Here is a 12433-nt window from a genome sequence, read left to right as displayed (position 1 = left end):
ATCTTTAAACAAAAAAATCACATTTGTCTTAAAATCAGATTAACTTCCCAATTTATTTTGCTCAGCTCACTGAACAAATGCTAAATAATGACAGATTTTGGGCCAAGAAGATCTGGCTTAGGTCTGAGCTTTTCAATCCAGTGGAAACATGCTTAATATCCAGTCCCGTGTATTTCATAATTCCAATGCAGTTACCTGTGTCTGTGTAAATTCTGTGAAAGTAGAAAAGTTCTGCTGTTTCATGACTGCAGACAGATATTTCCCTACCTCAGATTTCTGCCTCTCCTCATTGCTACTTCAGCACTTACCACAGACATTCAGAGCAGCCTTGGTTTCAGGCATACAACAAGAAATGAGTGATGCAGCTGGAAATACACCCCTGGTTTTTCAAGCTTTGATTGTACTCTAGGGAATATGAAACACAGGCTCTTCACTTCACAACCTTTTTGCTAGACAGTTGATTGTGCCAAAGGAGGATGGAGGAATCAGAGGACAGTATGAAATGGCCATATAATTAGAGAAGAAAGAAGTCTTGAATAAATGTTTCTTTTTTACATTTGGTTGGGATTAGTTTGGGGAATTTTTTGTTGTTCTGAGAGTAATAATCTTCCTAGAAAAAAAACAATGATAAAGGAAGGCAGCACAGTTAGGGATTAAGCAGATCAAAACGGGACCACGAGGTAGTAAGGAGCAAGGGTCCTTCAGTGTAATGCAGGAAGCAAGGTGTCTCACTATTCACTTTCAAAGGGTGTTGTCCAGTCATATGTTGTCTTGTCTCCTAATGACAGCTTTGTAAATCTCAGAAGTAATTTTGAAAAATTTTAATTGTTAAAGTAATTCAGGGTATTCCAGAGTTGTAAAGTGAGTGATATCTAACACAGATCTGCAGTGTGTCATGATCACATTATAGGGACTAGAAATAGGGACCGAACGAAAAATTAGACTCTGCTTTTCTGGACACTGCTGAACATCCTTGAACTGAGAACAAGCCCAGGGAGAAGTGTGTTGAATCTTCTAACACAATGCTGTAGATCAGATGTAAATACATTATCAGAAGGGATACTTAGATGATTCTCTCCACTTCAAAAAAACTGTTATTTTTGCAGGTGTCCCCAAGAATTACACATAAGCAGTGTCTACTGTCCAGGCCTTTATCTACATCAACAAGTTTTGCCACCTTACACTTCCTACCCAATCACTACATGGTGCAAATCTGACTATTATGCTCATATTCTTGCTTGCTTGTTTCCAACAAAAAAAGCATTTTCTGGATCCTGAGGTTTTGGGAGGTTTTAAATCCACAGTCCCTAACAGCTCTTCTCAGTATATCTGTAGTGTGGCACCTGTGCAGAATGAGCTTTCTTTAGGAAAGACCATGTGGTAGCCTAGATCTCAGGAAGGCCAATACACTTGGCATTTCTATGTGTTGCAGTGTCTTTAGAGGGGTGCCTTGTCAGGCAGATGATAGCTGGACACAGAGAGAGTGATCATTAATAAGAGCATTTATTAGAGTCAGCTGTCAAGCTGTTGGACTATGATATGCTTTAAAAAAATCACTAAGTGGTGTGCTATGGGGAAAAATATTTTTGTTTGTGCCTGAATGATAAACATTAGTCATATATGCAATATTGTTGGCAGTTCTCTGAGAGGAAAGCCTGGATAATATTTTAACACATAATACTACAGACTGCATGCATTTTGTATCCTTAACATTTTTATTGCATGCAAAAAAGAAAAGACATTAAACTCAATCATTCCATGAAAAACAAATATAGAATTATGCCACACCTGTTAGTCAGAAATAGAAATATTTGAAAAATCTTTCATTAACATACTAAAAGACCTTAGAAAAGCAATGAAGGAATTTATCATGGTGCTAAAAAAAGTGTGTTGATAAGTTAAAATTCTTAAAAATATTGAACGATACTTTCCTGGAATAAAAAAAAGACCAAAAACAACAACAACAACAACAACAACAACAACAAAAATGTCCAGTTCAGCTGTCTGTCTCTGCCCGGACACGGGTAGAGTGGTTCTTGGGTGGCACGCGTTTCAAAGGACGAATCTGGACTATTCAGCTTTTCGATCTTCAGATTGTTTATTGTTTCTTTTCTACAAAATTTTCTGTCTGCCCAACAGAGGTCTGATCTGCAAGGCAGCCAAGGGCACTCTGACCACCCATGGGGCAGTCATGTCTTTTTATACTAAAATCTACGTACATGATATTTACTTTTATTTTCCAATACTTTTCACCCATGTTGGCAAGTGCACCTTCACCATAAACCAATCCCCAAGTGCCAACATCACCACAGAAGATGGAAGACAAGAAGAAGAAAGAAGAAGGACGAGACACGCCCTGATCCCTCCATCTTGTTTCCATAACCCCCCTGTACCAAAAACGTTAAAGTTTATATTTCACCCTATAAATGTGTCCCTTTTACACCCTTCACTCTAAAGTGATTCTCATGTCCTCAAACTGCTGTCACTTCTGTGGATGGATCAAAATCAAGCCATCAAGCACTCTTGGCAACATTCCAGGATTTCTAAGACCCCCAAAGGTTCTCTCGGCAACTCTGAACATCCGGAGCGATGTGCTGAGTTCCCACACAAAAACAAAACAAAACAAAAAAAAAACCAACCAGTGTGAGGCATAGAATCACAGAATAGTTTGAGTTGGAAACAACATTTCAAAAGTACGAGTTAGTCCAACTGCCCTGCAATGAGCAGCAACATCTGCATCTAGATCAGGTTTCTCGGAGTCCAACCTGACTTTGAACGTTCCCAGGGACTGGGAATGTACCTTCTCCTTGGCCTTTATCCCTGTGCTTATGGAAGCTCTAGCCCTCAAGGATTTGCCATGTTTCATTTTATTCTCCACATGTTCAGAATGAATTGTTAAAGACATGGGTTACATGGGTTGCATGGTTTACAGTCCTAGAACACCTGCACAGCAGCACAAAGAGTGAACACTGCTAGTGGTGCATTGGAAGTCTCAGCTTGTTGGGCCAATTTATACAATTATATGCATACTTTGGAAGGCTCATGGTGTTCTGGGGCACTGTCCCCACTCCTTCAGGGTCTACTCCCTCTTCCACAGGTCTTCTGTTTTCTCTCCAGTGCTGGATCCTCTCTGTTCCTCATGGCTCACACAAAGTTTTCATTTGCACTTCCTGATCTGAGTCAGTCTTTGGATGCTGTGAAGGGTTTCTGACAAAGACACTGATCAAGAAAGGTAACATGACTGTTCAAGGGGACAAAATAATGATGAAATCCATCTACACTTCTATTTCCCCTCCATACATTGTCCCCTATAAAGATCCTTTAACTGATATATAGAAGAACAAAGTATTTTTCTTCCTTTTATTTTAAGTGCAGAGATTTTCTCCTGTGTGGCTATTTTAGTTCCCAGCCACAGGGAATGGTGTTTAAGAGGAGTTTAAAGCTATAGTGAACAATTTAAGGACCTTAATACATATAATGTGGTTAAAGCTGCAATTTTTATTCCTGAGAGTGTTAAGACTTTTTATTGTCCCTCTACTACCTAATTGCACACAGAAAGGATCTCCATGGATTTCACTACATGTTGGCCCAGAAAAGTATCTTGGGAAAAAGATATACATGCATTTTTATTTTAAAAAATGACAGCATCTACTAAAATGTCCAGGATGTCTGTCTATAGACCAACAGACACCCTGACATAAGACTTGGGTGTGTTTCTGCTGCTTAACAGCACACTCCAGAAAAGCAACCCTCTTTTCCTGCCCTTGCCTCTGTGCCAACTATGTTACTTTCAACTCTTTCTCAGCATGTTCATGAATGGTCTATCTGGGACCAATACATATTTTAATATATTTATTTTTAGAAGAAGCACAGGATTGGTCATCAAAGCACAGATATTCAATTAGGCAAATATTAATTTGCTCTTGTGTTTTTGTTCTTAGTGGCGAGGCACAGCTTTGCTAGCAGGGATGCAGCTGGCTTATTACTGTTTGCAGTATCAACATTTAACAGCGACTCCAAAGTTTTCTGGAGCTGTATGCAAAGCATACCTCTAAATATTATATAAAATAATAAAGAGTAAATAGAAATAACATAAATAGGAGATATTGGTAAATTATTCATTTGAGAGTCCTCAGAGTCCATCTGCCCTTGCAAAACCATGAAATATCCGTCTGCGACTGAACACAACTTATCTGGGAAGAAATTCTGGCATCATTCACCATCCATCATCAAATCCAGTGTCTTTCTTATGATCACTTTTTTGCAGTTTCTTTCAATTCTGTACACAATGGCTGGACCACTTCAGTTTTTCTTCCTTTCACTCCTTCTTTATATGCTGCTCTTCCTTGTTCAGAACATGGCACACAGATCAGAAGTCCAGGTGACTCTGAACTTCTGTGTCATACAAGTCTCTTTTGAAAGGTTGAGTCCTCAAAGCAGTTCCATATTTACTTTTCTCAGCCCTCACCTTATAGAATGTTTGGCCTATTTCTTTACCTTTACTGTTTATGAATTATTTGTTTCTCAGCTTTACTATAATCTTAGTGTATTAATCATTTCTTACAGTGGCTACTGTGGCTGCAATTGCCTTATGATTAATCCTACCACCCAATAAAGTCTTTCTTGGGTTTGGCAGAAGCAGAAGGACAAGTTTGGTTTGTTTTTCTTAGTCAATGGCATGTGCACATAGGACATGATAATGTACAAGTAAACAAGGTATTGTTTCCATAACATAGAAGATGAAGGATATAGGAAAACTGAGAATAAAACTCAAGATCACTGTGACCTTTAGGCAGTCTGGGCAGAAGTAGACCCCGAGTAGTTACAAAAGAGCAATTTTTGGGTCGTTGTTAGAGCAGCAGAAACCAACACAGACAGTGTTGCAACAATGCTTGATTTGTCCTTGTTGCATGTCATCCTTGTGCATGACAGAGGCAATTTATTTTATAACTGAAAGACTTGGTTGCACCTACCTGGGTTGCATTATGTGAAGTCACATTCAAGGCTACAACAACAAAAGTCAAGTCAAGTTCTGACAAAAATCTTGAGGCATAAAGGAGGGATACAACAGACATAGTCACAATACCTGCAATATGTGCCCTTAGAACTGTGATTCATGACATGACAAAGAGCAGCCTCCCAGACTGGGGGAGGTCTCACTCCCCGTGAAGTCATTCTCAAAAATTGCATTGAAGATGAATTGGACCCTACAGGTAAGAGGCCTTTGTAAGTGTTAAAAATCAGAGGTGCCCCTTCAGCAGTCTCCCACTGTGTGCAGTTGTTTCCTTTCTTTTCTTAATGGTCCAGAAGTACTCCTGAATAGCATTCACTGAAAAGCACCAGGAGGGATTAAAAAAAAAAAAAAAAAGTGAAACTACAGCAATTCTCCAAACCTTGTTTATTGAATGTCAAGCTGAGAGCAGTTATTGACCCAGGGGGATTACAGTTTATTCAGGGTGCCAAGTAATTATAGAAGTGACATTAGATCATCATTTACACTCACAGTATAGTCATGAATGACAATGTCATCTAAAACAAGGACAAATGAGAAAGAGCCCACAGCTGACAATATTCCCGAGAAGCATTGCACAAGGTTTAAGTAAATGAGGGTTGTCTGGTCTAGTAGCTGCTCGTTTCCATTGGAAATTACCACCTGCTGTTCTCAGTGGCAGTTAACACTAATATGAGAATCCCTGAGCCAAAGCAATAAACTAACAGCAAATGTTGTTTTCTGTTTTCTGTCTTTTCACTTAGGTAACAGATAGAGGAAATTACAGAAGAGACCTCTTAAGCAGAAAGCTTTGATACTCAGCAAATGTACTCTTTTATTGGTAAATTCTGTAATAGAGTTTTGCAAAACTTGCAGTACTTGCCTAAATTCATATGAGTTATTCATTTACAAGTCAGGTGGCAGTCGCCTTTGCATGTTTTCCACCCAGTGCTTTCCATATTAAATTCCAAAATATGCAGATTCATCTGCTAGAAATACAAGAACTTCTCAAATCAGAAATACTCTACTGGTCTCTGGCATCAGGATAATCTCATTGCCTTATACAGATCTGCAAGCAAAACTGAATATCCAACCCAGGAACATTCAGCAAAAAATATCTTTCTAAAATTGTTAATGTCACAATAACCAGTGGGGCTTTTGATGTAGCATACCAGCTTTGCAACCAGGAAAGCTGAAGGAAATTCTTGGAGGTCATAAGGATGTAGTCTTCCACTTTGTGAGACGAGGGTATTTTGCAGAAATATTGCCAAGAACTCAACCCTAGCAGCTGAAAGACAAGTGAATATAGGAGAGAGGCCTATAGGAACATGCACAGTAACCCTCTCTCTGCAGCTTGGACAGAAAAAGCTCTATTTAGCAGCATAGCCAATTTTGCAAGGAAGAGAAAATAAAAAAGCACTCTGCCTGCTTTAAGATCAAAGGATATCAAGAAAAAATTTACACTGAGTTAATTTTTCAGCTTCCTTTTTTTTTTTTTACCCAATCTAAAAAGAAAATCAAGTACAGACATTTAGGAAAGGGTACCTCTAACTAAAACAGCGCAAGTTTCATTTCCCTGCTCCTTTAAATTATCATTATGTCAAACCTTCTGAAGTAAAGGCCTTTTTTTTCTAACTCCTATGGGAAACTGAAAATACTCTTGTTCTGTATTTTTTCTATGGCAAGCTCTCCTTCTCTATCATGTAGTTGTGTAGGATGGGTCAAAGGCAAAGGAAATTAAAAAATGGAAAAAATTAAGGAAGAATATAAGGAAAAAGTAAACTGGTCAGTAACTACCTTATTAGATGTATATTTATTATGTTCATATTAATTTCTTCAGGCACAGAAGCAATTAAATGCCTACCTGAAATTCTCAAGCTGCAAATCTCTCACAACCCCATTTAAATGTGTATTCTGTGAACATACATGTGTCTGTACACAATCACACTCACATAATCACTAAACTTTTACACATTGCATGTTTTACTTGGTATATTCTTGTTAAGTTACTCCTGTTCCCAAAGAAAGAATTGTTGTTGACTATATAGACACTTGTTAGGCCACACCTGGAATACTGTGTCCAGTTTTGATGTCTCCAGTTCAAAAAAGGGAGCTTGGAGTGAATCCAGAACAAGACCAGTAAGAAGCTGAGATAATTCAAAACTTGGTATATAAAGAAATGTTGGAGAATTCACGTTTGTAATGGGAAGGCTCAGGTGGACCTCAGTTTTCCGGTATCTGGAAGGAGTTTAAGAGAAGATGGAGATCCTCTCTTCATGAGGATGCATGACAACAGAAGACAATACATGCACAAGCTCCTTCAGGATAAATTCAGTTTGTGTACAAGTTCTTCACAAAGACAAAAACTGAGATTTGGGATAGGTTGTCCAAACAAATCTCTCTGTTGCAAATATTCAACACTTAATTTGAAAATCCTAGTCTGAATAAGGTCTTGCTTTCAGAAGAATGTTCTGGCAGATGACCTCCAGAGGTTCCTTTGAACCTAGATTTTTCCATGAGTTGCTATTCCTCAGGTTCCCTTATTACAAATGGATATGAAAATGTTCAGCATGTAGTCTTAAGCTAGCTGAACCTACCATCCAAAGGCTACAGTATTTTGGCTTGCTTCTGCATGTATCCTTGGTCTGAAACAGGAGCCAAGTGGTCAGTAGTGTAATAAACAGAAATGCAGCTAGCTGCAATGAATTTTTCCAGAAGCTAAGGAAAGGGACACAGCACTGGAAACACTAATGAAAACCGGCATGTGAAATAATCAAGTATCTGCTCCACAGTGATGGAAGAAAAGAAACTATAGTGCGGTTTCCTGGTGTTTTCATGCAGACAGTGTTTCCCTAAATCTCTTTATACCCTCAAGCAAAAGAGAAAAAATTAGAAGATATGCTTTTGCATTTAAAAACAAAGGGAGGAGGAGGGAAGTGGCAGAAAAGAAGGATAAGGAACAAGGATTACAATGTGTAGTTGGAGCTGAAACCCTGCTTCTGTTTTCAAGCAGATGATCACACACCTGCCTGTCTTCTTAAACATAAATAAATTTTGGGATGGCAATAACTATCAATGTCTAAACCAGCATCAAGAGCATGAGGTCCTTGTCTGGTCAGTATGTATGAATAACTCTACCCCTAGGAACCGTGCATTTAGTTTATTGTTTTCTGCTGTTGATGATATGCTTTGCATTAACAAAATGTTTAAGATTGTAAAATATTGCAAGAATATAATACGTGAATTATTTCCAATTATTTAATCTCATTTGTGCATCTAATCTCAGGGGAATAATCATTGCTTGATATAAAATTTACCACGACACACTAGCAACAAGTAAAGCATTGTAGTGGACATTGAAATGCCTGTTTCCTACAATTCAAGTATTCAAGGCATTTGTACTCTGAGACTTAGATTACAACAGTCATATTGTCCTAACACCTTGCCTAAATCTTTATATTTTCCCTGCAATGTAACTGTGAATTAGGTTAGAAAGAAAGACATCCTCATTGCAGCATAATTCTGAGACATTATATTTCACCTGCCTCACACAATGCATCAGTGAGAGTGATGTGTGTGCAAAGCTGCTGGAAAAATACAGGTTTACTTTAATGGATGTGTGATTTTACATCACCCTTGGCTACAGGAATTTAAGCACAAAAGAACATTTCCTTGTGTAGGAATTACAGTGTTAGTTAAACAATAACCCCTCAATGAAAATCATCTAAAGTCTCAAGTCTCAAATTCTCTTTTTCTTACAGTGCTAGGAAGGAAATCCATTACCTTCAGCAAAGCTGAGAAAGAATAAAATACTTCTCTTACAATATTTTTCTACTTTAGGAAAAATGCAATAAGATCACAGTTTATAAAGCCAACATTGTTTTCTGGCTGGAATAAGAGGAACAGGGTTATGCTCTAGAGCAGGCTGGTCTCTAAAATATTCATGTTTGTCTGTTTTCTGACAAACACCGTGAGCACAAACAAATCAACATTTCTGCTAGGAACAGAGATAATCTTTGTAAATAGACTTCACATCTGAAAGATTAATGTTTTACTGTGGGAGTTATTTTATACAAATAGTCCTTTAGCAACAAAACTACATGAAATTTTGGGGGCTTTTTCTCTAAATTCAAAATTTCTAATAATCTTAAATCAAATGGACTTATATAGTTTAGCTATATAGAACTTAGTGAAGTAACTAATTCTATTTCTTATATCTGTTTCTCAGCTAAATTCGATGGTCAAAGACCTATATTTTTTCATTAATCTAATGGGAAGAGAAATGTTTAAACTATTATGTGCAGTGTTCATGGATTCTTATGAAGCCCAAGAAAGATAAAGCATAAAGAAATTTCAGGGACATAAATTTTCACGCAACTCTAATGTATATCCCAAATTTCTAAATTTTGCCTTTCTATTGAAAAGATAATATTGCAAAGAAATTTAAATTCCATTGGCTCAGGTTCTGCTGCTGAGTGTCTGACCACAGCTTCTTTCTTCATCAGCCAGGAGAACTGCCTTGCTTTAAACTTCAGGAGTGCAAGAGATAAAGTGACTGTTCTGTGCCATATTTTCATTTGAAAGGAACAAGTGCCAGCAGAATGGTTTCACAAGACAATATTTCCATGAACCACTTGTTTACTGTATATTTACAGGTTTATGTGAATATTCCTTTAGGTCATATGTATTGCACCTGATACATTTAACCTGGTATAGAGCAGGTATAAAATCAGACATGCATTTCCCAATAGTTTGGCATACAGGTAACACCTACTGCTGTATTTTGACAGGTAGATCAATTATTCAGTGTAAAAGGCAAGTTACCTTGTAGAAATCCTAATTTTGAAGGTGTTTGCACAGCTACATTGCACTAGAAAGTTTTTGGGTTTTTTTGTCCTCAAAAGCCAAAGTTTTAGAGTGATTGTATGTTTTGTTTAGGTCTGAGAGGATGCTTGTTTTCTTTGTCTTCTGAGGGCTGAATGTCATCATACCTGCAGGTAAAATTGTGGCTTAAAAGTTCCATTTTGTTTGATTCTATGACAGTTCTGTTACTGATTTAAATAAAACTCACTCATATATGCTGTCATAACTATAGAGTTACCCAAAGCTCTCAAAGACCCAAGGATTGCATGGGCTTTTTAAATTTCAATATATTATATTGTCAAGATTCATTGCACATTAAATGCATATATATTTTTTAAGGTCTCTTTCCATGCTATCTTTAACCACACAGGAATTGAAAAAGAAATAGTCAATCTTTTTGTTCTAAGAAACAGCATCTATTGCAAAAGTCTTCTGAAATGTACAAATACAGACAAGTCAAAAATAGATGGATTCATTTCATTATGCTGTTTGAGACTTGCTCTCCAAAAACCAGTTTATTTTATAAAGCTCATCCAAAGAACTGATCAGATTTTATACTAATCTCAGTCTTCAGAAAGTGAATAGTGATACATCAAAGACACTAAATGGCACACTGTTTTCCTAAAATGTTTGCATTTGGCTCAGTAAGTCTATTAGGTGTCTGAAAAGGCTTCTGACATCTTCTTAGAAGTTTTTTCTTTTTTATTTTTTTTCCCTAGAAGCCTTTGCCTTAAAAGGATTGGAATTGTCAGGTCTGTTAGACTGGTAGAAATGTTCCAAAAATAAACTTACAAATGTACAATATTATCAGAAGTAGGACTATTTTAGGGAGGATATTGCGTAACTAAGATAAAACGCATTCCACTGCAGTCATATATGTGTCCAATATTCAGCCTCTGGCTAGGAACATGCTGCACACAGGACTTCAGATGCATCAGAAAGCTTTATTTATTTTTCTCCTGTCTATCTATATAATCAAGAAAGCCATGGGATCAGCAATCCCACAAGGATTACAGAGGATGAGGTCCTAAACTCTTGAGTTCTTTTCTCTATTTTTATGTTTGTTTTTTTAAAGACTGACTGCTTTCCAGATTATTTTTAGTTTTTCTTGGAATGCAAAGACGAAAAGAAACCTTAAGGAAATTCTCATAAAAATACAAATGGACAATTCCATCCATTTTCTTCTTATACTAAAAATAAAAAAGGAAAAAAGGCAAAATTTATATTCTTTTATATTGCTGGTTTTATTTTTTATTCTTTCTTATCCAAAATAATTTCCTTCTCTCTAGCCATATTTCTAATTGTTTTTTAAGATATATCATAGCCACCAAATATGTGCTTTGACATATCCATATTCCCTCTTAATTATCTGCTTTCACTGTCTGCATATAACTAATTCTGATTTTTTGGACTTTTGTAAAAGGCCTTTTAAAAATGGCATTTTAGTGCAAATGAGTCAACAAAGAGAAAGTGCCAGTGGTTCTCAAAACATTGTGTTCAAATAAACTAATAGCTTTAGAAAAAAAAAACCTATCAGATAAGTACTAACTACACATTAGGGAACAGATGAAATTATGGGTTTGACTTGTATTTTAGAGAAATTTTTCTAGATACATAAGGGATAAATCTACTCACCTGGCTCTGATTCTGCAAGCAAGACAGGAGGAAAAAGCTGTTCCCGTTTTTGCATGACACAGGTGGTTAAAATAATTTTTCATTTATAATTCCATCCTATACATAAAAAGCCACAAAATGCAATAGGAAGCTTCATGAATACATCTTGGTTTTCTAGAGCATGGTGGAGGACTGCCAAACCCAGATTGTTTTTAAAAATACAAAATCAGTCCTTCTTTTTCTCAGTTCTGCACTCTTCCCTCATCTCCCTGCCCCCACAAAAAATCTATGAGTTTTAAAAATAGTGCTGTTTTTCTTTTTAAAATTTGCATTGCTTACTGAACTCTCAGAGTTTATTTTTTTGCATTTTTCTCCACACCAGGAGCTCTGAAATCTTAGTGATATTTTCTAATTTTAAAATAGATGATCACTTAACTGCAGGAATTCCAATTGAGAGGGAGCCATGGGCACTGTCCCTGTCTCGGCCATAAAGTGGAGCAGGGCAAGACCTGTCCATGGAGGGAGTCAAGGGGTTCCCTTCTCTTCTCACCCCATTTCTCAGTAGGTAGAGACCTCTGCTTTCCACTGATTAGTAGGGAATGGGCTTCAAACACTTTTCCATGTCTTCTTCTGAACAACTTCAGATTCTGGGGAATACAAGACTTACACTGGAGTCAAAAGTTGAGGTGGGACCTAAGGCTCTGAGGACATAAAATTCTGAGCCTCTTCCAATCCCTGGTGTGCAGGCACTACCCAACCTCACTGCTTCCCTCTGCAAAGTGGGAAATAACCAGCAAATGTCCTTTTCTTTGTGGGTAGATTTTACCAGACCTTCTTCTTTTCTGTTCTCTATTAGGGGAATAACACATTGCTCAGGTATATCTTAATATATATATTTATCTTCTTTCCTAATCAGAGAAATTATTTCTGGATGAATGCTGGATATGCTGGATGTTATTTTTTCCC

General features: G+C 37.1%; 1 long non-coding RNA gene across 1 annotated transcript in view; it reads right to left on the bottom strand.

The window, feature by feature from the left end:
- LOC118701808 (uncharacterized) overlaps window positions 1-11684 on the bottom strand; it is a 75913-nt gene extending 64229 nt beyond the window's left edge. Inside the window, exon 1 of the long non-coding RNA XR_004982592.2 lies at window positions 11489-11684. This is a non-coding gene — a long non-coding RNA (uncharacterized LOC118701808). The remainder of the gene's footprint in view (window positions 1-11488) is intronic.
- Between the last annotated feature and the right edge of the window lie 749 nt (window positions 11685-12433).

The sequence above is a fragment of the Molothrus ater genome, chromosome 1 (genome assembly GCF_012460135.2).
Source record: "Molothrus ater isolate BHLD 08-10-18 breed brown headed cowbird chromosome 1, BPBGC_Mater_1.1, whole genome shotgun sequence".
Lineage (NCBI taxonomy): Eukaryota > Metazoa > Chordata > Aves > Passeriformes > Icteridae > Molothrus > Molothrus ater.
This window is presented reverse-complemented; position numbering and strand designations above follow the sequence as displayed.